This window comes from Cherax quadricarinatus, chromosome 7 (assembly GCF_038502225.1).
Source record: "Cherax quadricarinatus isolate ZL_2023a chromosome 7, ASM3850222v1, whole genome shotgun sequence".
In the NCBI taxonomy this organism is placed as follows: Eukaryota; Metazoa; Arthropoda; class Malacostraca; order Decapoda; family Parastacidae; genus Cherax; species Cherax quadricarinatus.
In genome coordinates, this window is record NC_091298.1 from 51329911 (window position 1) to 51356773 (window position 26863).

Sequence of the window (26863 nt, forward strand, 5' to 3'; positions counted from 1 at the left end):
TCATTTATTGTTTTGCTTACCAGTCATCTTTCCCATTGTACCTCATGCAGGAAATTCCTAATGCCTGTGTAGTTCCCCTCTTTTATAGTTTGGTTTCTCCCATCCTACTCGTGCTGCTTCCCTCTCCCCTTTTAGCTCCACAATGTATTCGAAGCTCAGAACCATGTGATCATTAGCTTCAAGAGGCCTTCCATATGTTATGACCCCAGTGTCTGAACTACTCAAGGTGAATATGAAGTCCAGCATTGCTGGTTCATCCTCTCCTCTCTCTCTGGTAGTGTCCCTAACATGTTGATGCATGAGGTTTTCCAGTACCACCTCCATCATCTTAGCCCCCTCCCCGCCAGTGTCCTTGTGCTTGAAATCACCTACAACTAACAACGTTGCCCTTCCTATGTGGGCCCTTCTGGCCACCTCAGCTAATGTATCAACTATTGCTCTGTTCCTCTCTCCTCATACTCTTGTCTTGGCCTCCTGCTATTCAGTGGCGGGTTGTACATCATTGCAAGGGACTACCATGTAGTCCCTTGTTTCCTTTCTGTCCACTCCTTCCAACTCCTCAAAACTCCACTGTGTGTGTGTGTTAGTTTGACTCTCACAGTCGTGAGGTAGTGTCAGTATTGATATTTTTAAGCACACATGTAATATTTATATTTTGAAAAACATCGGCTGTTTTTTAACAGATACTGATACCATAAAAATGTCCGACACCAGTGAAACAGTTACCGATACTTTGGCACATCCCTAGCAGAGTCGTAAAGCTGGAGAATGTAAATAACCCTAGCACTTATAAACTAAATAATAGGGAACTTAGCCATACAAAATGCGGAAAGAACTTCGGAGTTTTGGTAAGCAGCAACCTGAAACCAAGACACCAGTGCTTAAACATAATAATATAAACAGACTATTGGAATTTATATCAGAAAGTGGTTTAAAAAGTACTGGAGACAGTAAAACTATATACAAAAGACGAGGTAATGAGTCTCTCAGCCTAAGAATTAGTGATGAGCACCGAATTCTTGAAGAATCTTCATATTCTTCAAGACTACTGTGCTCATCAGTAACTCCAAGACTGAGGGACTGTTTACCTCGTCTTTTGTGTATAGTTCTACTGTCTTCACATTATGTTCTTGAATTACCTTATAAAGCCACTAGGTTGAAACGTCTAGAAAATGAAGATACCCAGATATTGCACACGTGTCTAATTCTTCTCCGCAAATTGCAACATGTGAGGCTGTCATAAAGGTTCACCTGCCCGACAATAGTAAATTCACCGCAGTAATGCAAAAACCCAAATGTTAACTAAACGATAAACATTTTTTTTTAATTTATTATTCAGACACACATTACCAAAATGATAAATAAAATTTGTTTCCACCATTATGAAGCTATTCAAAAAATACAAGAAGAAAATATCAATATTTTTATGTTGTATTGAGTTATAGAGAAAACTTGTAATAGCAGTTTTCATATAGTCCCTCAGAACAATAATTTTAAATGACTTTTACTTCGATCGGAAGGAAATGAAGAAATTTTTCTCCTTTATGCATAGATGTTCCCTTCATGTGGCACAGGCGAAAGTGGATAGGAATAGTTTCCTTGTGCTGTAATACTTGTATAAAAATTTCCTGTCAAGCTCTGGCCAGTGATGTAACGTTGTAGCTCACACTGTCAGCAGGAATGTTGGTACCAGACTGGAGAAGGTATTTCTAAACTTGACGAAGCACCATCATCACTTGCTACGCTGGAAGACCGTGAGCTACTTGGTTGAGGTTGTGAAGTTGATTTTCTGTTGCGTCTCACCAATTTGCCTCAGGATCTTGAAGTGACAGACATCAATCCTGAAATTCTTCAGTGGCATGTATATACTCTCTAGCGACACAGTCATGCCTGTAAAGAAACCATCCATTTACAACAGCAAGATCCAGAAAATAGACAAAACAAGTGCATGCACTAACACTTAGATTTCACTAGTGTTTTATACAAATGTACCAACATGTTACTTTTGTCTGTACCATTTATGTGTGCATTATAGCTCTTGATCACTGCAGGGCTGTTGAACTCTTTTCTTGGTTTCCTTGTTATATCTTTCAGTAGGAGTCACAGGATAGTCCACTACATCATTTGTCAGTAAAGTGACTGCTGCTGTCTTATCCTTCAACCTTACAGCAAGGATGCCATTGATTTTGTAGTCAAGAGTACTATAATCAACAGTACAATTTTGTAGTCAACAGTACTATAATCAACAGTACCATTTTGTAGTCAACAGTACTATAATCAACAGTACCATTTTGTAGTCAACAGTACTATAATCAACAGTACCATTTTGTAGTCAACAGTACTATAATCAACAGTACCATTTTGTAGTCAACAGTACTATAATCAACAGTACCATTTTGTAGTCAACAGTACTATAATCAACAGTACCATTTTGTAGTCAACAGTACTATAATCAACAGTACCATTTTGTAGTCAACAGTACTATAATCAACAGTACCATTTCCTTGACGGGCATCAGTCCTGGGGTACCACATCTGTTTTTACGTGCTGGACCGATGAGTCTGTAGTTATACTTCTCTCAATATCTTTACCAAAGAAAGACTTATAAAGAAATTGTCAGCATAGATTGTTGATGTTTTTGTCTTGGCTACAGAAAATGAAGGTACAAACACAACCTTGGAACTAGCTGGTTGTAAATTTTCTTCATTTAGAAGAATATCAGTGTTTTTTTATTTCTTTGATACACGAGTATGTCATGTATCTCTCCATCTTCACTTGCACGGCGAGAGAGTTTGAAGCCCCATTTATATGGCTTGTTACTTATATATTGCATTAGGTTTCCAGCTGATTTTCCTTTGAAGCCAACCTAACTTGATCAGTAGACTGCTTGGGTGTTACTGGAATTTAAAAGCAAGCAGCAATTAGTGCATTGTAAAAAGGCCGTGTTTTGTGATACGTCACCATCCTTTGTTATCATTGAAATAAATTGTCTCTCTCAGCAGCCTGAACCTTTTAGACGACATACTCAATGCAAGTTGAATTACCTTTATATCACCTTCCCAGTAGTTATTTAAAGATGGTTACTGACCTCCACTCGTGTACAACAAAATGACTGAAATATTCATTTTATAAGAATTATTTATAAAATTTCTTGCTACATTTTTTTTTGTCGGGAATATAAACTGGTTTTTAAAAACAAAGCGATATTTCATTTCTTTTGTAATGACCTGACTAAACTAACCAAGTGGAGACAAGTTATTACCACAGGTTGGTACGCAGGTAAAGGGTCATTTTTTCATATATGTTGATGATTCCAGTCTATCTGAACTTAGAGAGTAAGGTGATCATGAAGGTTTTCATCATCAGGATGTTCTTCTACTCTGATACATCTTTTTCTTGGCTACTCTTGTTTTTTTTTTCTTAGTCTATCATCTTCCTCATCTTCACTTGTCACTCTTGCACCCTCTGGCAACTATTTATCACCAGTGTCAAATGATCAATTCTTGGTCATAATCCTCGGGTTCATACTCGCTTTCATCAGAAACACACAGATATGTGGTCATCTGGGAGGTAGCACCATACATCTACAACGAGAATAAACACAACCTGAGCACACTCCAACAACCACCTAATGCATAACTGCAACGTAAAAAAAAAAATACAAAATTTAGGGTTAACGGGCAGGTTATTATATATGTTAACCTTGTTTGATGCTGTTATTTCACCTGTATGGTAGCCACTGTATGTATCACACATTATTTCTCCGTCAAAACATCAGTATTTTAAGTTAGTTATATTTTTAGTGTACATTTTTTCTTCTTGTAATTCATTAGTATTAACAGTTGTTTAATAAGATAGTAATTTATGTTTTGTATCACTACTAATATCCCAAGTCTTACTTTAAGCACTGATAATGAATTTAGTCTGTCCTCAACATTAATGAAGTAGATCTTACTCTAAGTACTAGAGACTCGGGTCCTACCCTAAACATTTTTGTTTATTTTTGCAGATGTTTGAGGTCTTACCTTACCATGAAGGAAGCACACAGCACGGGTCTAAGACCACCAGACCTCGTTGGGACCAGGTACGTTATGGAGTATTTTATGTTGCTTTGTTATGCTATGTGTTGCATTAGGCCGTGTTGGAAACAAGCAGGAGAGCACAGGGACGGTATTTCTCTCTGACTTTGGGACGACATTTCTCTCTGGCTTAGGGACAGCATTTTTCTCTGGCTTAGCAGAAGATAAAGCTGAAGCCTCCATCACTCATTGCGTTAAATGACCAACAGACGGAGAATCGAGTCCACCATTAGAGCATCAGCAGCAGCACCACCAAACCAAACCACCATCGCCACCACCACCACCGTTTTCACTGCTGCTGCTGCTGGCTTCATCTCCTCGCTATTGTTATGAGGCGTTTTCTCATCTCCCAATAATCCATATTGGTCAGTCCGTCAGCCTTGAACTCAAAAATCCATTTTGGTCAGTCCCTTACTCAGCCTTGAGAAGCATTCAGCTCCATGGTCTTGAATGAATCTGGACACTTCGCAAGGCTGAGGGACTGACCACTCAAAACTACTGCTTTGTGGCTGAGGGGCTGACTACCTGAAAACTACTGATTCAAGGCTGATAAACTGATTATCTCAAAACAACGTCAAGGCTGATGGGCTGACCACCTCAAAACTACTGAAAGACTAATCGCCTCAAAACTACCACTTCAAGGCTGATGAACTGACAATCTCAAAATTACTACTAAAAAGGCTGATGGAATAATCACATAATATTCACCTGAATATTGTAAACTGCTTCAACAGAGTCGATGAATCTTTCTGGAAAGTAAAAGCTGAACTCTAGGGAGCATAGAACTTACTTCGATTTCCCGTTTTATCTTTTCTTTCCAACAACTCATCCAAATTTGAGGAAATTCGCACGGACTGAACTCAAATGTTTCATCTTTCTTTGCTTCTTAGATTCGTTGGCGAGGTCTTGCGGACTGCGGACACGGGACACGCGAGGTCTTGCAGGTACAGAACACGCGAGGTCTCGCAGGTACAGAACACACGAGGTCTCGCAGGTACAGAACACGCCAGGTCTCGCAGGTACAGAACACGCCAGGTCTCGCAGGTACAGAACATGCGAGGTCTCGCAGGTACGGAACACACGAGGTCTCGCAGACACGGAACACACAAGGTCTCGCAGACACGGAACACACTGTTGTTGGACATTTCCAGCTGATTTTCGGTGAAACTGTTTAAAAAACTCGGATTTACAGTAATTTGTGTTTTACCATTTTTTAATTAAGGTTCGTGGTGTTATATGGAGTAAAAAAATATAAATTATATTTTTTTAATGAAATACATCGGGAAATTTATAGAGAACTTAAACATAAACATTGTTCAGTAAAGTTAAAAAACTTTTAAACCCATCCTAAAACTTAGTTAAATTCACTGATGATGAGACACTGACGTGAAGCCCCTCACTCAGACTCGTTCACTTGTTTACTCACCAAGAATTACCCAAATATTTTCCGGAAGCTTCCCGGGAACAACCCTGCGATTGTCGTTTGTGTTGCTACCTGAGGTTTGTTGACCACTGTAAGGTTAGGTTAGGTAAGGTTTGTCAGGAAACAAGTGTTTCCTGACGCGGGTCTTAGCCATTTGATGACCCGCAGCTGGAGCTTTTGGTCATCTGACCGAGGCCTTCCACTGGCTTGACCGTCCACACCTTTAAAAAAAAATATGATTTTGATTATAAGCATTAGAGATATTTCTGTATAGGAACAGTCTCTCTCTTAACACTGTTAGTATACGAAAATGCACACACAACCTTCACTGAGTTAATGTGAAATCCTGAAGTCCCTTGAAATGTACTGCTTGGAACATAGAGTAGAAAGATGCAACATAATTTACAGCTAGAAAATTCTATAGAGTGGGGTCCCAAATCTGCAAACTGAAATTACTTCTTGAAGCAGGAGGCTCGGCAGGCGGTGCAAAATACCTCCAGTAAGAAGCTGGGGGTGCTGCGAGTATTCTAAGATAACTAAGTGTAAAATGACCAAGACTTTTCAACACACTTTCTTACATCAGTGGGACTACCAACACACCCTTGGTTTCTTTCAAAAGGAAATGGGTAAGGCTTTTCAAGTTTGTTCCTGACTAGTTATGCTGTGGTTCATAGACTGATATCCGTACATCCAGCACAAGAGCCTGGTTGCTCAAACCATCAATCAGGAGGTTTGGTCTAGGACCGTACCGCGGTGGGTGAACTACGCAATAGACCGCACTACCTAAAACCACAAATCACCATTCCAACACAACAATTACACCACGAACAATCACCACCATTACACCACCCGCAATCACAATCATTATTGCACCACCCGCAGTCACCAGTAACATTGCACCACCCACAATCACAATCAACACTGCACCACCCGCAGTCACCAGTAACATTGCACCACCCGCAATCACCATCATCATTGCACCACCCGCAGTCACCATCATCATTGCACCACCTGCAATCACCATCAACATTGCACCACCCACAGTCACCATCAACACTGCACCACCCACAGTCGCCACCAACATTGCACCCCCCACAATCACCATCAACACTGCACCACCCACAGTCACCATCAACATTGCACCACCCACAGTCACCATCATTGCATCACCCGCAGTCACCATCAACATTGCACCACCCACAGTCACCATCAACATTGCACCACCCACAGTCACCATCATTGCATCACCCGCAGTCACCATCAACATTGCACCACCCACAGTCACCATCAACACTGCACCACCCACAGTCACCATCAACATTGCACCACCCAGTCACCATCAACACTGCACCCCCAAAGTCACCATCAACACTGCACCACCCGTAGTCACCATCCACAGTCACCATCAACATTGCACCACCAACAGTCACTATCAACACTGCACCACCCAAAGTCACCATCAACACTGCACCACCCACAGTCCTCAACATTGCACCACCCACAGTCACCATCAACATTGCTCCACCCACAGTCACCATCAACACTACACCACCCAAAGTCATCATCAACACTGCACCACCCACAGTCACCATCAACATTGCACCACCCACAGTCACCGTCAACACTGCACCACGCACAGTCACCATCAACATTGCACCCCCACAGTCACCATCAATACTGCACCACCCACAGTCACTATCAACATTGCACCACCCACAGTCACCATCAGCATTGCATCACCCACAGTCACCATCAACACTGCACCACCCACAGTCATCATCAACATTGCACCACCCACAGTCACCATCAACACTGCACCACCCACAGTCACCATCAACATTGCACCCCCCACAGTCACCATCAACACTGCACCACCCACAGTCACCATCAACATTGCACCACCCACAGTCACCGCCAACATTGCACAACCCACAGTCACCATCAACATTGCACCCCCACAGTCACCATCAACACTGCACCACCCACAGTCATCATCAACATTGCACCACCGACAGTCACCGCCAACATTGCACAACCCACAGTCACCATCAACACTGCACGACACAGTCACCATCAACACTGCACCACCCACATTCACTATCAACATTGCACCACCCACAGTCACTATCAACACTGCACCACCCACAGTCACCATCAACATTGCACCACCCACAGTCACCATCAACACTGCACCACCCACAGTCACCATCAACATTGCACCACCCACAGTCACTATCAACATTGCACCACCCACAGTCACCATCAACATTGCACCACCCACAGTCACTATCAACATTGCACCACCCACAGTCACCATCAACATTGCACCACCCACAGTCACCATCAACATTGAACCACCCACAGTCACTATCAACATTGCACCACCCACAGTCACCATCAACATTGCACCACCCACAGTCACTATCAACATTGCACCACCCACAGTCACTATCAACATTGCACCAACCACAGTCACTATCAACATTGCACCACCCACAGTCACCATCAACATTGCACCACCCACAGTCACTATCAACATTGCACCACCCACAGTCACCATCAACACAGTTGCACCACCCACAGTCACTATCAACATTGCACCACCCACAGTCACTATCAACATTGCACCACCCACAGTCACCATCAACATTGCACCACCCACAGTCACTATCAACATTGCACCACCCACAGTCACCATCAACATTGCACCACCCACAGTCACTATCAACATTGCACCACCCACAGTCACCATCAACATTGCACCACCCACAGTCACTATCAACATTGCACCACCCACAGTCACCATCAACATTGCACCACCCACAGTCACTATCAACATTGCACCACCCACAGTCACCATCAACATTGCACCACCCACAGTCACTATCAACATTGCACCACCCACAGTCACCATCAACATTGCACCACCCACAGTCACCATCAACATTGCACCACCCACAGTCACCATCAACATTGCACCACCCACAGTCACTATCATCAACATTGCACCACCCACAGTCACCATCAACATTGCACCACCCACAGTCACCATCAACATTGCACCACCCACAGTCACCATCAACATTGCACCACCCACAGTCACTATCAACATTGCACCACCCACAGTCACCATCAACATTGCACCACCCACAGTCACCATCAACATTGCACCACCCACAGTCACTATCAACATTGCACCACCCACAGTCACCATCAACATTGCACCACCCACAGTCACTATCAACATTGCACCACCCACAGTCACCATCAACATTGCACCACCCACAGTCACTATCAACATTGCACCACCCACAGTCACCATCAACATTGCACCACCCACAGTCACCATCAACATTGCACCACCCACAGTCACCATCAACATTGCACCACACAGTCACTATGCACCACCCACAGTCACCATCAACATTGCACCACCCACAGTCACTATCAACATTGCACCACCCACAGTCACCATCAACATTGCACCACCCACAGTCACTATCAACATTGCACCACCCACAGTCACCATCAACATTGCACCACCCACAGTCACTATCAACATTGCACCACCCACAGTCACCATCAACATTGCACCACCCACAGTCACTATCAACATTGCACCACCCACAGTCACCATCAACATTGCACCACCCACAGTCACTATCAACATTGCACCACCCACAGTCACTATCAACATTGCACCACCCACAGTCACTATCAACATTGCACCACCCACAGTCACCATCAACATTGCACCACCCACAGTCACTATCAACATTGCACCACCCACAGTCACCATCAACATTGCACCACCCACAGTCACCATCAACATTGCACCACCCACAGTCACCATCAACATTGCACCACCCACAGTCACCATCAACATTGCACCACCCACAGTCACCATCAACATTGCACCACCCACAGTCACTATCAACATTGCACCACCCACAGTCACCATCAACATTGCACCACCCACAGTCACCATCAACATTGCACCACCCACAGTCACTATCAACATTGCACCACCCACAGTCACCATCAACATTGCACCACCCACAGTCACCATCAACATTGCACCACCCACAGTCACCATCAACATTGCACCACCCACAGTCACTATCAACATTGCACCACCCACAGTCACCATCAACATTGCACCACCCACAGTCACCATCAACATTGCACCACCCACAGTCACCATCAACATTGCACCACCCACAGTCACTATCAACATTGCACCACCCACAGTCACCATCAACATTGCACCACCCACAGTCACCATCAACATTGCACCACCCACAGTCACTATCAACATTGCACCACCCACAGTCACCATCAACATTGCACCACCCACAGTCACCATCAACATTGCACCACCCACAGTCACTATCAACATTGCACCACCCACAGTCACCATCAACATTGCACCACCCACAGTCACCATCAACATTGCACCACCCACAGTCACCATCAACATTGCACCACCCACAGTCACTATCAACATTGCACCACACAGTCACCATCAACATTGCACCACCCACAGTCACCATCAACATTGCACCACCCACAGTCACTATCAACATTGCACCACCCACAGTCACCATCAACATTGCACCACCCACACACCATCATTGCACCACCCAGTCACACCATCAACATTGCACCACCCACAGTCACTATCAACATTGCACCACCCACAGTCACCATCAACATTGCACCACCCACAGTCACTATCAACATTGCACCACCCACAGTCACTATCAACATTGCACCACCCACAGTCACCATCAACATTGCACCACCCACAGTCACCATCAACATTGCACCATCCACAGTCACTATCAACATTGCACCACCCACAGTCACCATCAACATTGCACCACCCACAGTCACCATCAACACTGCACCACCCACAGTCACCATCAACATTGCACCACCCACAGTCACCATCAACACTGCACCACCCACAGTCACCATCAACATTGCACCACCCACAGTCACTATAAACATTGCACCACCCACAGTCACTATCAACATTGCACCACCCACAGTCACCATCAACATTGCACCACCCACAGTCACTATCAACATTGCACCACCCACAGTCACCATCAACATTGCACCACCCACAGTCACTATCAACATTGCACCACCCACAGTCACCATCAACATTGCACCACCCACAGTCACTATCAACATTGCACCACCCACAGTCACTATCAACATTGCACCACCCACAGTCACCATCAACATTGCACCACCCACAGTCACTATCAACATTGCACCACCCACAGTCACCATCAACATTGCACCACCCACAGTCACCATCAACATTGCACCACCCACAGTCACTATCAACATTGCACCACCCACAGTCACCATCAACATTGCACCACCCACAGTCACCATCAACATTGCACCACCCACAGTCACTATCAACATTGCACCACCCACAGTCACCATCAACATTGCACCACCCACAGTCACTATCAACATTGCACCACCCACAGTCACCATCAACATTGCACCACCCACAGTCACTATCAACATTGCACCAACCACAGTCACCATCAACATTGCACCACCCACAGTCACTATCAACATTGCACCACCCACAGTCACCATCAACATTGCACCCACATTCACTATCAACATTGCACCACCCACAGTCACCATCAACATTGCACCACCCACAGTCACTATCAACATTGCACGACCCACAGTCACCATCAACATTGCACCACCCACAGTCACTATCAACATTGCACCACCCACAGTCACCAACATTGCACCACCCACAGTCACTATCAACATTGCACCACCCACAGTCACCATCAACATTGCACCACCCACAGTCACTATCAACATTGCACCACCCACAGTCACCATCAACATTGCACCACCCACAGTCACTATCAACATTGCACCACCCACAGTCACCATCAACATTGCACCACCCACAGTCACCATCAACATTGCACCACCCACAGTCACTATCAACATTGCACCACCCACAGTCACCATCAACATTGCACCACCCACAGTCACTATCAACATTGCACCACCCACAGTCACCATCAACATTGCACCACCCACAGTCACCATCAACATTGCACCACCCACAGTCACTATCAACATTGCACCACCCACAGTCACCATCAACATTGCACCACCCACAGTCACTATCAACATTGCACCACCCACAGTCACTATCAACATTGCACCACCCACAGTCACTATCAACATTGCACCACCCACAGTCACCATCAACATTGCACCACCCACAGTCACTATCAACATTGCACCACCCACAGTCACCATCAACATTGCACCACCCACAGTCACCATCAACATTGCACCACCCACAGTCACTATCAACATTGCACCACCCACAGTCACTATCAACATGCACCACCCACAGTCACCATCAACATTGCACCACCCACAGTCACTATCAACATTGCACCACCTACAGTCACCATCAACATTGCACCACCCACAGTCACTATCAACATTGCACCACCCACAGTCACCATCAACATTGCACCACCCACAGTCACTATCAACATTGCACCACCCACAGTCACTATCAACATTGCACCACCCACAGTCACCATCAACATTGCACCACCCACAGTCACTATCAACATTGCACCACCCACAGTCACCATCAACATTGCACCAACCACAGTCACTATCAACATTGCACCACCCACAGTCACCATCAACATTGCACCACCCACAGTCACCATCAACATTGCACCACCCACAGTCACTATCAACATTGCACCACCCACAGTCACCATCAACATTGCACCACCCACAGTCACTATCAACATTGCACCACCCACAGTCACCATCAACATTGCACCACCCACAGTCACTATCAACATTGCACCAACCACAGTCACCATCAACATTGCACCACCCACAGTCACTATCAACATTGCACCACCCACAGTCACCATCAACATTGCACCCACATTCACTATCAACATTGCACCACCCACAGTCACCATCAACATTGCACCACCCACAGTCACTATCAACATTGCACCACCCACAGTCACTATCAACATTGCACCACCCACAGTCACTATCAACATTGCACCACCCACAGTCACCATCAACATTGCACCACCCACAGTCACTATCAACATTGCACCACCCACAGTCACCATCAACATTGCACCACCCACAGTCACTATCAACATTGCACCACCCACAGTCACCATCAACATTGCACCACCCACAGTCACTATCAACATTGCACCACCCACAGTCACCATCAACATTGCACCACCCACAGTCACCATCAACATTGCACCACCCACAGTCACTATCAACATTGCACCACCCACAGTCACCATCAACATTGCACCACCCACAGTCACTATCAACATTGCACCACCCACAGTCACCATCAACATTGCACCACCCACAGTCACCATCAACATTGCCCCACCCACAGTCACTATCAACATTGCACCACCCACAGTCACCATCAACATTGCACCACCCACAGTCACTATCAACATTGCACCACCCACAGTCACTATCAACATTGCACCACCCACAGTCACTATCAACATTGCACCACCCACAGTCACCATCAACATTGCACCACCCACAGTCACTATCAACATTGCACCACCCACAGTCACCATCAACATTGCACCACCCACAGTCACCATCAACATTGCACCACCCACAGTCACTATCAACATTGCACCACCCACAGTCACTATCAACATTGCACCACCCACAGTCACCATCAACATTGCACCACCCACAGTCACTATCAACATTGCACCACCCACAGTCACCATCAACATTGCACCACCCACAGTCACTATCAACATTGCACCACCCACAGTCACCATCAACATTGCACCACCCACAGTCACTATCAACATTGCACCACCCACAGTCACTATCAACATTGCACCACCCACAGTCACCATCAACATTGCACCACCCACAGTCACTATCAACATTGCACCACCCACAGTCACCATCAACATTGCACCACCCACAGTCACTATCAACATTGCACCACCCACAGTCACCATCAATATTGCACCACCCACAGTCACCATCAACATTGCACCACCCACAGTCACTATCAACATTGCACCACCCACAGTCACCATCAACATTGCACCACCCACAGTCACTATCAACATTGCACCACCCACAGTCACCATCAACATTGCACCACCCACAGTCACCATCAACATTGCACCACCCACAGTCACTATCAACATTGCACCACCCACAGTCACCATCAACATTGCACCACCCACAGTCACCATCAACATTGCACCACCCACAGTCACTATCAACATTGCACCACCCACAGTCACTATCAACATTGCACCACCCACAGTCACCATCAACATTGCACCACCCACAGTCACTATCAACATTGCACCACCCACAGTCACCATCAACATTGCACCACCCACAGTCACTATCAACATTGCACCACCCTCAGTCACCATCAACATTGCACCACCCACAGTCACCATCAACATTGCACCACCCACAGTCACTATCAACATTGCACCACCCACAGTCACCATCAACATTGCACGACCCACAGTCACCATCAACATTGCACCACCCACAGTCACCATCAACATTGCACCACCCACAGTCACTATCAACATTGCACCACCCACAGTCACCATCAACATTACACCACCCACAGTCACTATCAACATTGCACCACCCACAGTCACTATCAACATTGCACCACCCACAGTCACTATCAACATTGCACCACCCACAGTCACCATCAACATTGCACCACCCACAGTCACTATCAACATTGCACCACCCACAGTCACCATCAACATTGCACCACCCACAGTCACCATCAACATTGCACCACCCACAGTCACTATCTACATTGCACCACCCACAGTCACCATCAACATTGCACCACCCACAGTCACCATCAACATTGCACCACCCACAGTCACTATGAACATTGCACCACCCACAGTCACCATCAACATTGCACCACCCAGTGACCATCAACATTGCACCACCCACAGTCACTATCAACATTGCACCACCCACAGTCACCATCAACATTGCACCACCCACAGTCACTATCAACATTGCACCACCCACAGTCACTATCAACATTGCACCACCCACAGTCACCATCAACATTGCACCACCCACAGTCACCATCAACATTGCACCACCCACAGTCACTATCAACATTGCACCACCCACAGTCACCATCAACATTGCACCACCCACAGTCACTATCAACATTGCACCACCCACAGTCACTATCAACATTGCACCACCCACAGTCACCATCAACATTGCACCACCCACAGTCACTATCAACATTGCACCACCCACAGTCACCATCAACATTGCACCACCCACAGTCACTATCAACATTGCACCACCCACAGTCACCATCAACATTGCACCACCCACAGTCACCATCAACATTGCACCACCCACAGTCACTATCAACATTGCACCACCCACAGTCACCATCAACATTGCACCACCCACAGTCACCATCAACATTGCACCACCCACAGTCACTATCAACATTGCACCACCCACAGTCACCATCAACATTGCACCACCCACAGTCACTATCAACTTTGCACCACCCACAGTCACTATCAACATTGCACCACCCACAGTCACTATCAACATTGCACCACCCACAGTCACCATCAACATTGCACCACCCACAGTCACTATCAACATTGCACCACCCACAGTCACTATCAACATTGCACCACCCACAGTCACCATCAACATTGCACCACCCACAGTCACTATCAACATTGCACCACCCACAGTCACTATCAACATTGCACCACCCACAGTCACTATCAACATTGCACCACCCACAGTCACCATCAACATTGCACCACCCACAGTCACTATCAACATTGCACCACCCACAGTCACTATCAACATTGCACCACCCACAGTCACTATCAACATTGCACCACCCACAGTCACTATCAACATTGCACCACCCACAGTCACTATCAACATTGCACCACCCACAGTCACTATCAACATTGCACCACCCACAGTCACTATCAACATTGCACCACCCACAGTCACCATCAACATTGCACCACCCACAGTCACCATCAACATTGCACCACCCACAGTCACTATCAACATTGCACCACCCACAGTCACCATCAACATTGCACCACCCACAGTCACCATCAACATTGCACCACCCACAGTCACTATCAACATTGCACCACCCACAGTCACCATCAACATTGCACCACCCACAGTCACTATCAACATTGCACCACCCACAGTCACCATCAACATTGCACCACCCACAGTCACTATCAACATTGCACCACCCACAGTCACCATCAACATTGCACCACCCACAGTCACTATCAACATTGCACCACCCTCAGTCACCATCAACATTGCACCACCCACAGTCACCATCAACATTGCACCACCCACAGTCACTATCAACATTGCACCACCCACAGTCACCATCAACATTGCACCACCCACAGTCACCATCAACATTGCACCACCCACAGTCACCATCAACATTGCACCACCCACAGTCACTATCAACATTGCACCACCCACAGTCACCATCAACATTACACCACCCACAGTCACTATCAACATTGCACCACCCACAGTCACTATCAACATTGCACCACCCACAGTCACTATCAACATTGCACCACCCACAGTCACCATCAACATTGCACCACCCACAGTCACTATCAACATTGCACCACCCACAGTCACCATCAACATTGCACCACCCACAGTCACCATCAACATTGCACCACCCACAGTCACTATCAACATTGCACCACCCACAGTCACCATCAACATTGCACCACCCACAGTCACCATCAACATTGCACCACCCACAGTCACTATGAACATTGCACCACCCACAGTCACCATCAACATTGCACCACCCAGTCACCATCAACATTGCACCACCCACAGTCACTATCAACATTGCACCACCCACAGTCACCATCAACATTGCACCACCCACAGTCACTATCAACATTGCACCACCCACAGTCACTATCAACATTGCACCACCCACAGTCACCATCAACATTGCACCACCCACAGTCACTATCAACATTGCACCACCCACAGTCACCATCAACATTGCACCACCCACAGTCACTATCAACATTGCACCACCCACAGTCACCATCAACATTGCACCACCCACAGTCACCATCAACATTGCACCACCCACAGTCACTATCAACATTGCACCACCCACAGTCACCATCAACATTGCACCACCCACAGTCACTATCAACATTGCACCACCCACAGTCACCATCAACATTGCACCATCCACAGTCACTATCAATATTGCACCACCCACAGTCACCATCAACATTGCACCACCCACAGTCACTATCAACATTGCACCACCCATAGTCACCATCAACATTGCACCACCCACAGTCACCATCAACATTGCACCACCCACAGTCACTATCAACATTGCACCACCCACAGTCACTATCAACATTGCACCACCCACAGTCACTATCAACATTGCACCACCCACAGTCACCATCAACATTGCACCACCCACAGTCACCATCAACATTGCACCACCCACAGTCACCATCAACATTGCACCACCCACAGTCACTATCAACATTGCACCACCCACAGTCACCATCAACATTGCACCACCCACAGTCACCATCAACATTGCACCACCCACAGTCACTATCAACATTGCACCACCCACAGTCACCATCAACATTGCACCACGCACAGTCACTATCAACATTGCACCACCCACAGTCACCATCAACATTGCACCACCCACAGTCACTATCAACATTGCACCACCCACAGTCACCATCAACATTGCACCACCCACAGTCACTATCAACATTGCACCACCCACAGTCACCATCAACATTGCACCACCCACAGTCACTATCAACATTGCACCACCCACAGTCACCATCAAAATTGCACCACCCACAGTCACCATCAACATTGCACCACCCACAGTCACTATCAACATTGCACCACCCACAGTCACCATCAACATTGCACCACCCACAGTCACTATCAACATTGCACCACCCACAGTCACCATCAACATTGCACCACCCACAGTCACTATCAACATTGCACCACCCACAGTCACCATCAACATTGCACCACCCACAGTCACCATCAACATTGCACCACCCACAGTCACTATCAACATTGCACCACACACAGTCCCCATCAACATTGCACCACCCACAGTCACCATCAACATTGCACCACCCACAGTCACCATCAACATTGCACCACCCATAGTCACCATCAACATTGCACCACCCACAGTCACTATCAACATTGCACCACCCACAGTCACCATCAACATTGCACCACCCACAGTCACCATCAACATTGCACCACCCACAGTCACCATCAACATTGCACCACCCACAGTCACCATCAACATTGCACCACCCACAGTCACTATCAACACTGCACCACCCACAGTCACTATCAACACTGCACCACCCACAGTCACTATCAACACTGCACCACCCACAGTCACTATCAACATTGCACCACCCACAGTCACTATCAACACTGCACCACCCACAGTCACTATCAACACTGCACCACCCACAGTCACTATCAACACTGCACCACCCACAGTCACTATCAACACTGCACCACCCACAGTCACTATCAACACTGCACCACCCACAGTCACTATCAACACTGCACCACCCACAGTCACTATCAACACTGCACCACCCACAGTCACTATCAACATTGCACCACCCACAGTCACTATCAACACTGCACCACCCACAGTCACTATCAACACTGCACCACCCACAGTCACTATCAACACTGCACCACCCACAGTCACTATCAACATTGCACCACCCACAGTCACTATCAACATTGCACCACCCACAGTCACCATCAACATTGCACCACCCACAGTCACTATCAACAAAGCACCACCCACAGTCACTATCAACACTGCACCACCCACAGTCACTATCAACACTGCACCACCCACAGTCACTATCAACACTGCACCACCCACAGTCACTATCAACACTGCACCACCCACAGTCACCATCAACATTGCACCACCCACAGTCACCATCAACATTGCACCACCCACATTCACCATCAACATTGCACCACCCACAGTCACCATCAACATTGCACCACCCACAGTCACCATCAACATTGCACCACCCACAGTCACTATCAACACTGCACCACCCACAGTCACTATCAACACTGCACCACCCACAGTCACTATCAACACTGCACCACCCACAGTCACTATCAACACTGCACCACCCACAGTCACTATCAACATTGCACCACCCACAGTCACCATCAACATTGCACCACCCACAGTCACTATCAACACTGCACCACCCACAGTCACTATCAACACTGCACCACCCACAGTCACTATCAACACTGCACCACCCACAGTCACTATCAACATTGCACCACCCACAGTCACTATCAACACTGCACCACCCACAGTCACTGTCAACATTGCACCACCCACAGTCACTATCAACATTGCACCACCCACAGTCACTATCAACACTGCACCACCCACAGTCACTATCAACATTGCACCACCCACAGTCACTACTATTACAATCTCCTCTCCCTCCCTGAGCATTAAGCGAAGACAACAGCAATCTCCCTCTTCCCCTCTTCTTCCTCCTTCCCTCCCACCTCCTCCTTCCCTCCCACCTCTTCCTTCCCGCCCACCTCTTCCTTCCCGCCTACCTCTTCCTTCCCGCCCACCTCTTCCTTCCCGCCCACCTCTTCCTTCCCGCCCACCTCTTCCTTCCCGCCCACCTCTTTCTTCCCTCCGTCTCCCCGCCCATCTCCCTCTCTTCAGTAAACAATCTCTGGATTCAGTCGTAGTCTAACGAGGTGGAGATGATTGCTGGTATTGATTTTCCGCTCAATGCTACACGCTGCTTAAGTGGCTGTGACAGCACTCTAGAGGATGGGGAGGGGAGGGGTTAAGGGGAGATTACCCTTTATTGAAGGGAAGTGCTTGATGTGTATGAGAGAGAGAGAGAGAGAGGGAGGTAAGTGAGGCAAGAAATAAAAACAAGAGTCGTTATAGTTGATTCAGAAGTTATCTGTTCCTTTTGTTACTGTTATTGTTACACGTGTTACATGGTGTTCCTTTTGTTACTGTTATTGTTACACGTGTTACATGGTGTTCCTTTTGTTACTGTTATTGTTACACGTGTTACATGGTGTTCCTTTTGTTACTGTTATTGTTACACGTGTTACATGGTGTTCCTTTTGTTACTGTTATTGTTACACGTGTTACATGGTGTTCCTTTTGTTACTGTTATTGTTACACGTGTTACATGGTGTTCCTTTTGTTACTGTTGTTACACGTGTTACATGGTGTTCCTTTTGTTACTGTTATTGTTACACGTGTTACATGGTGTTCCTTTTGTTACTGTTATTGTTACACGTGTTACATGGTGTTCCTTTTGTTACTGTTATTGTTACACGTGTTACGTGGTGTTCCTTTTGTTACTGTTATTGTTACACGTTGCATGGTGATTCTGTTGTTGCTGTTGTTACACGTGTTACATGGTGTTCCTTTTGTTACTGTTATTGTTGCACGTGTTACATGGTGTTCCTTTTGTTACTGTTATTGTTACACGTGTTACATGGTGTTCCTTTTGTTACTGTTATTGTTACACGTTGCATGGTGATTCTGTTGTTGCTGTTGTTACACGTGTTACATGGTGTTCCTTTTGTTACTGTTATTGTTGCACGTGTTACATGGTGTTCCTTTTGTTACTGTTATTGTTACACGTGTTACATGGTGTTCCTTTTGTTACTGTTATTGTTACACGTTGCATGGTGATTCTGTTGTTACTGTTACACGTGTTACATGGTGTTCCTTTTGTTACTGTTATTGTTACACGTGTTACATGGTGTTCCTTTTGTTACTGTTATTGTTACACGTGTTACATGGTGTTCGTTTTGTTACTGTTATTGTTACACGTATTACATGGTGTTCCTTTTGTTACTGTTATTGTTACACGTTTTACATGGTGTTCCTTTTGTTAGTTATTGTTACACGTGTTACATGGTGTTCCTTTTGTTACTGTTATTGTTACACGTGTTACATGGTGTTCCTTTTGTTACTGTTATTGTTACACGTGTTACATGGTGTTCCTTTTTGTTACTGTTATTGTTACACGTGTTACATGGTGTTCCTTTTGTTACTGTTATTGTTACACGTTGCATTGTGATTCTGTTGTTACTGTTGTTACACGTGTTACATGGTGTTCCTTTTGTTACTGGTATTGTTACATGTGTTACGTGGAGTTCCTTTTGTTACTGTTATTGTTACACGTTGCATGGTGATTCTGTTGTTACTGTTGTTACACGTGTTACATGGTGTTCCTTTTGTTACTGTTATTGTTACACGTGTTACGTGGTGTTCCTTTTGTTACTGTTATTGTTACACGTTGCATGGTGATTCTGTTGTTACTGTTGTTACACGTGTTACATGGTGTTCCTTTTGTTACTGTTATTGTTACACGTGTTACATGGTGTTCCTTTTGTTACTGTTATTGTTACACGTTGCATGGTGATTCTGTTGTTACTGTTGTTACACGTGTTACATGGTGTTCCTTTTGTTACTGTTATTGTTACACGTGTTACATGGTGTTCCTTTTGTTACTGTTATTGTTACACGTTGCATGGTGATTCTGTTGTTGCTGTTGTTACACGTGTTACATGGTGTTCCTTTTGTTACTGTTATTGTTGCACGTGTTACATGGTGTTCCTTTTGTTACTGTTATTGTTACACGTTGCATGGTGATCCTGTTGTTACTGTTATACGTGTTACATGGTGTTCCTTTTGTTACTGTTATTGTTACACGTTGCATGGTGATCCTGTTGTTACTGTTGTTACACGTGTTACATGGTGTTCCTTTTGTTACTGTTATTGTTACACGTGTTACATGGTGTTGCTTCTGTTATTGTTATTACCACTTGTGTTTCATGGTATTAATGTTACTGTTACACTTGTTAATTGGTGTTACTGTTACTGGTGTTAAATGGTGTCCCTGATGTTACTGTTATTGCCATGTTGTTACTGTTATTACTAATCGTGCTACATACTGTTCCTGTTACTGTTATTGCTACTCGTTACATGCTGTTTCTGTTACTGTTATTGCTACATGTTCTACATGGTGTTCCTGTTATTGTTATTCCCACGTGTTACATGGTGTTCCTGTTACCGCTATTGGCACTTGTTACATCGTGTTCCTGATACTGGTTTTCGCCACTTGTTACATGGTGTTACTGTTATTGCTACTTATATTACATAGTGTTCTTGTTATTGTAACGTGTTACATTGTGTTCCTGTTACTGTTATTGTAACGTGTTATATGGTGTTCCTGTTACTGTTATTGTAACGTTACATGACGTTCCTGTTACTGTTATTGTAACGTGTTACATGGTATTCCTGTTACTGTTATTGTAACGTGTTATATGGTGTTCCTGTTACTGTTATAGTAACGTTACATGGTGTTCCTGTTACTGTTATTGTAACGTGTTATATGGTGATCCTGTTACTGTTATTGTAACGTTACATGACGTTCCTGTTACTGTTATTGTAACGTGTTACATGGTGTTCCTGTTACTGTTATTGCCAATTGTATTTTATGGTGTTCCTCTCATTGTAACGTGTTACATGGTGTTCCTGTTACATGTTTCAGATGGCTTTTTCTTTGTTGTTACACGTGTTACTTGGTGTTACAAGGTGTTCCTCTTGTCACTCGTTACGTACCCTTCAAGGGGTTGCCTTGATACTGGTCAAGGGATCTTGAACCATGTTACCCTGATACTCTGTGACCCATACGGGTTTATCGCCGATGTTTCCTGTTCTGACTACCGCTGAACCCAACAAATTCAGTCTGGAGAGTTGTTTATACTGTTATTTTTGTCATATTTTTTGTTAGCTAAATTACTAACAAAAAAGTTGTTTGTATAACTGTTGTAAGATTGGCAGTTTGTATAACTGTTGTAACATTGGCAGTTTGTATAACTGTTGTAAGATTGGCAGTTTGTATAACTGTTGTAAGATTGGCAGTTTGTATAACTGTTGTAAGATTGGCAGTTTGTATAACTGTTGTAACATTGGCAGTTTGTATAACTGTTGTAAGATTGGCAGTTTGTATAACTGTTGTAAGATTGGCAGTTTGTATAACTGTTGTAAGATTGGCAGTTTGTATAACTGTTGTAACATTGGCAGTTTGTATAACTGTTGTAAGATTGGCAGTTTGTATAACTGTTGTAACATTGGCAGTTTGTATAACTGTTGTAAGATTGGCAGTTTGTATAACTGTTGTAACATTGGCAGTTTGTATAACTGTTGTAACATTGGCAGTTTGTATAACTGTTGTAACATTGGCAGTTTGTATAACTGTTGTAACATTGGCAGTTTGTATAACTGTTGTAAGATTGGCAGTTTGTATAACTGTTGTAAGATTGGCAGTTTGTATAACTGTTGTAAGATTGGCAGTTTGTATAACTGTTGTAAGATTGGCAGTTTGTATAACTGTCGTAACATTGGCAGTTTGTATAACTGTCGTAACATTGGCAGTTTGTATAAATAACTGTTGTAACATTGGCAGTTTGTATAACTTTTGTAACATTGGCAGTTTATATAAATAACTGTTGTAACATTGGCAGTTTGTATAACTGTTGTAATATTGGCAGTTTGTATAGCTCTTGTAACATTGGCAGTTTATATAAATGACTGTTGTAACATTGGCAGTTTGTATAACTGTTGTAACATTGGCAGTTTATATAAATAACTGTTGTAACATTGGCAGTTTGTATAACTGTTGTAATATTGGCAGTTTGTATAGCTCTTGTAACATTGGCAGTTTGTATAACTTTTGTAACATTGGCAGTTTATATAAATAACTGTTGTAACATTGGCAGTTTGTATAACTGTTGTAATATTGGCAGTTTGTATAGCTCTTGTAACATTGGCAGTTTATATAAATGACTGTTGTAACATTGGCAGTTTGTATAACTGTTGTAACATTGGCAGTTTGTATAACTGTTGTAACATTGGCAGTTTGTATAACTGTTGTAACATTGGCAGTTTGTATAACTGTTGTAAGACTGGCAGTTTGTATAACTGTCGTAACATTGGCAGTTTCTATAACTGTCGTAACATTGGCAGTTTGTATAACTGTTGTAACATTGGCAGTTTGTATAACTGTTGTAACATTGGCAGTTTGTATAACCGTTGTAAAATTAGCAGTTTGTATAACTGTCGTAACATTGGCAGTTTCTATAACTGTCGTAACATTGGAAGTTTGTATAACTGTTGTAACATTGGCAGTTTGTATAACTGTTGTAACATTGGCAGTTTGTATAACTGTTGTAACATTGGCAGTTTGTATAACTGTCGTAACATTGGCAGTTTGTATAACTGTTGTAAGATTGGCAGTTTGTATAACTGTTGTAAGATTGGCAGTTTGTATAACTGTCGTAACATTGGCAGTTTGTATAACTGTTGTAAGATTGGCAGTTTGTATAACTGTTGTAAGATTGGCAGTTTGTATAACTGTTGTAAGATTGGCAGTTTGTATAACTGTCGTAACATTGGCAGTTTGTATAACTGTTGTAAGATTGGCAGTTTGTATAACTGTTGTAAGATTGGCAGTTTGTATAACTGTTGTAAGATTGGCAGTTTGTATAACTGTTGTAAGATTGGCAGTTTGTATAGCTGTTGTAACATTGGCAGTTTATATAAATAACTGTTGTAACATTGGCAGTTTATGTAACTGTTGTAACATTGGCAGTTTGTACAACTGTAGACACAGTAGGTTGTACAGTTATTGAAGCCTGAGTAGTTTCACCCCCTTCTAACAGGATACGTATGTAACCTAACAGGATAAGTATGTATCCTGTTAGGTTAAGTAAGACTCGGGAGAGAACAGGACAGTTGCTGACGCTGGTGTGTTAGTGATGACGCTGACTCAGCTGTTGCTCGCCTCACATCACCTCTCTCCCTGGCTTACTAATCCACCCCTTTGAAAATTATGACATCATTGGATGTTGATGTGTCCGGGGAAGGATGTTGCAAGTGTGTGCAACATCCGCCCTATCTTCCTTAATGGGGTTTGAAGCCTGTCGGCTACATCTTGCTTTAGTCACTGTTTCCCTTGAAGTAGATTGCTGTGGGTTTTGGGATTATGAATGTTGTAGCGGTAATGTTTTTTGTGGATGTTGTGGTTGTGCTGGGGTTTGTAGTTGTTCTTGTGGATGTGATTAGTGGTTGTTGTGTTGTGGTTGGGAATATTGTGGCTGTTCTGAAGATTGTGGTTCTAATAGTGGTGGTTATGGTGGTAAGAAGAAGCTCTTAGCGCGTAAATATTGACAGTTGTTACAGCGTGACATTGTGTCAATAAAGCTGTGATTTGATTAAGCTCTACCGGAGCATACCATTGTTAAAATTAAATCTGTAACTTTATAAAGCTCTATATTGACGTAGATGTTCTCAGTAAAAGCTTTAGTTCTACACAGTCACTTTTATTTATTAGTATAGCACCTTTGTAGCTCTTAATGTTGGCAGAAAAGAGAATTATTAGTATAGCACCTTTGTAGCTCTTAATGTTGGCAGAAAAGAGAATTATGTCCAACTACTGTGTTGCTTTTAAACTGGTGTTTATGTAATGGTGATAACTGCAGTGGTTAACACTGGTGATAACTGCAGTGGTTAACACTGGTGATAACTATAGTGGTTAACACTGTGGATTACTACAGTGGTTAACACTGGTGATAACTGCAGTGGTTAACACTGGTGATAACTGCAGTGGTTAACACTGGTGATAACTATAGTGGTTAACACTGTGGATTACTACAGTGGTTAATACTGGTAATAACTGCAGTGGTTAACACCGGTGATAACTGCAGTGGTTAACACTGGTGATAACTGCAGTGGTTAACACTGGTGATAACTATAGTGGTTAACACTGTGGATTACTACAGTCGTTAATACTGGTGATAACTGCAGTGGTTAACACCGGTGATAACTGCAGTGGTTAGCACTGGTGATAACTGCAGTGGTTAGCACTGGTGATAACTGCAGTGGTTAACACTGGTGATAACTGCAGTGGTTAACACTGGTGATAACTGCACTGGTTAGCACTGGTGATAACTGCAGTGATTAGCACTGGTGATAACTGCACTGGTTAACACTGGTGATAACTGCAGTGGTTAATGCTGGTGATAACTATAGTGGTTAACGCTGGGGATTACTACAGTGGTTAATACTGGTAATAACTGCAGTGGTTAACAATGGTGATAACTGCAGTGGTTAATAAGGGTGATAACTGCAGTGGTTAATAAGGGTGATAACTGCAATGGTTAACAAGGGTGATAACTGCAGTGGTTCACATGGGATGATTACAATAGTTAATAGTCATAACTGCAGTGATTACAATGGTGATTACAATGGTTAGTGATAACTTCAATGGCTAATAGTCATAACTGCAGTGGTGATAACTACAATAGTTAATTGTGATAACTGTAATAGTTACCAGGTAATAGTAAAGTCCAAGAGCAGCAGTACAAGTATTGTACAAGTACTGGTGTACAGACAGATCTGTAAAGCTTCATTGTAATTGTTCGTGAATTCGACAGAAAAAGTGCACCGCAAATTGAACAGCTCGTGGAAAGGCCTTCATAGTGCGTGCTGGTCAGTTTTCGATGCACCTTTTTCAATCATATTCACGAAGAATTACGCTATAAATGAGTTGACTGTAGCTACATCCTGCTGTAGAGTTGAGCGTGTTTGAAGTTAAAACAGTTGTTTAGGCCGATCTGCGCGTGTGCCTGTGTAGTGTGTACTGAATTACCTGTGTGTGTATGGTCTGTATTGAGTGGGTGTATAGTGTGTACACTGTATTGTCTACATGTGTATGTAGTGTGAACACTGTTTTGTCTACATGTCCATGTGTGTGTGTGTATGTACAAGCAGATGTTACAGGTTGTGGGTGTTGCTAGAAGGGCTGGTAGCAGTGGTGGCACTGGTTGTGGATCACTGATGTACATGGCGTAATGGCCGGAACTAATAATATAAGTGACAAGTGCACTGCTCCAGGACCCTTCCAGGTCTCCTTGGAAGGAGGAAGTAACCACGTCAGAGTGTGGGAGGAGCGTGTGCCCGCCCCCCCACCATCACACTACTGGCTGAGACGCACAGGACTCAGTGACGTCAAGAGTGCTTAGCCAATCGAAAACAAGTGCA

At 44.4% G+C, this 26863-nt stretch overlaps 1 protein-coding gene and 1 long non-coding RNA gene across 2 annotated transcripts in view; one reads left to right on the forward strand and one right to left on the reverse strand.

Moving 5' to 3' along the window:
• The window catches only part of sim (single-minded), a 649835-nt gene that overhangs the window by 264645 nt on the left and 358327 nt on the right, over window positions 1-26863 (forward strand). Inside the window, exon 3 of the mRNA XM_070082428.1 lies at window positions 4010-4084. The gene's annotated coding sequence lies outside the window, so the exon portion shown is untranslated. The remainder of the gene's footprint in view (window positions 1-4009; window positions 4085-26863) is intronic.
• On the reverse strand, window positions 1343-26834 carry LOC138852358 (uncharacterized). The gene is made up of 3 exons (XR_011391690.1): window positions 26154-26834; window positions 5506-5723; window positions 1343-1890 (listed from the first exon to the last, which is right to left on the reverse strand). It is a non-coding gene; the product is annotated as an uncharacterized lncRNA (long non-coding RNA).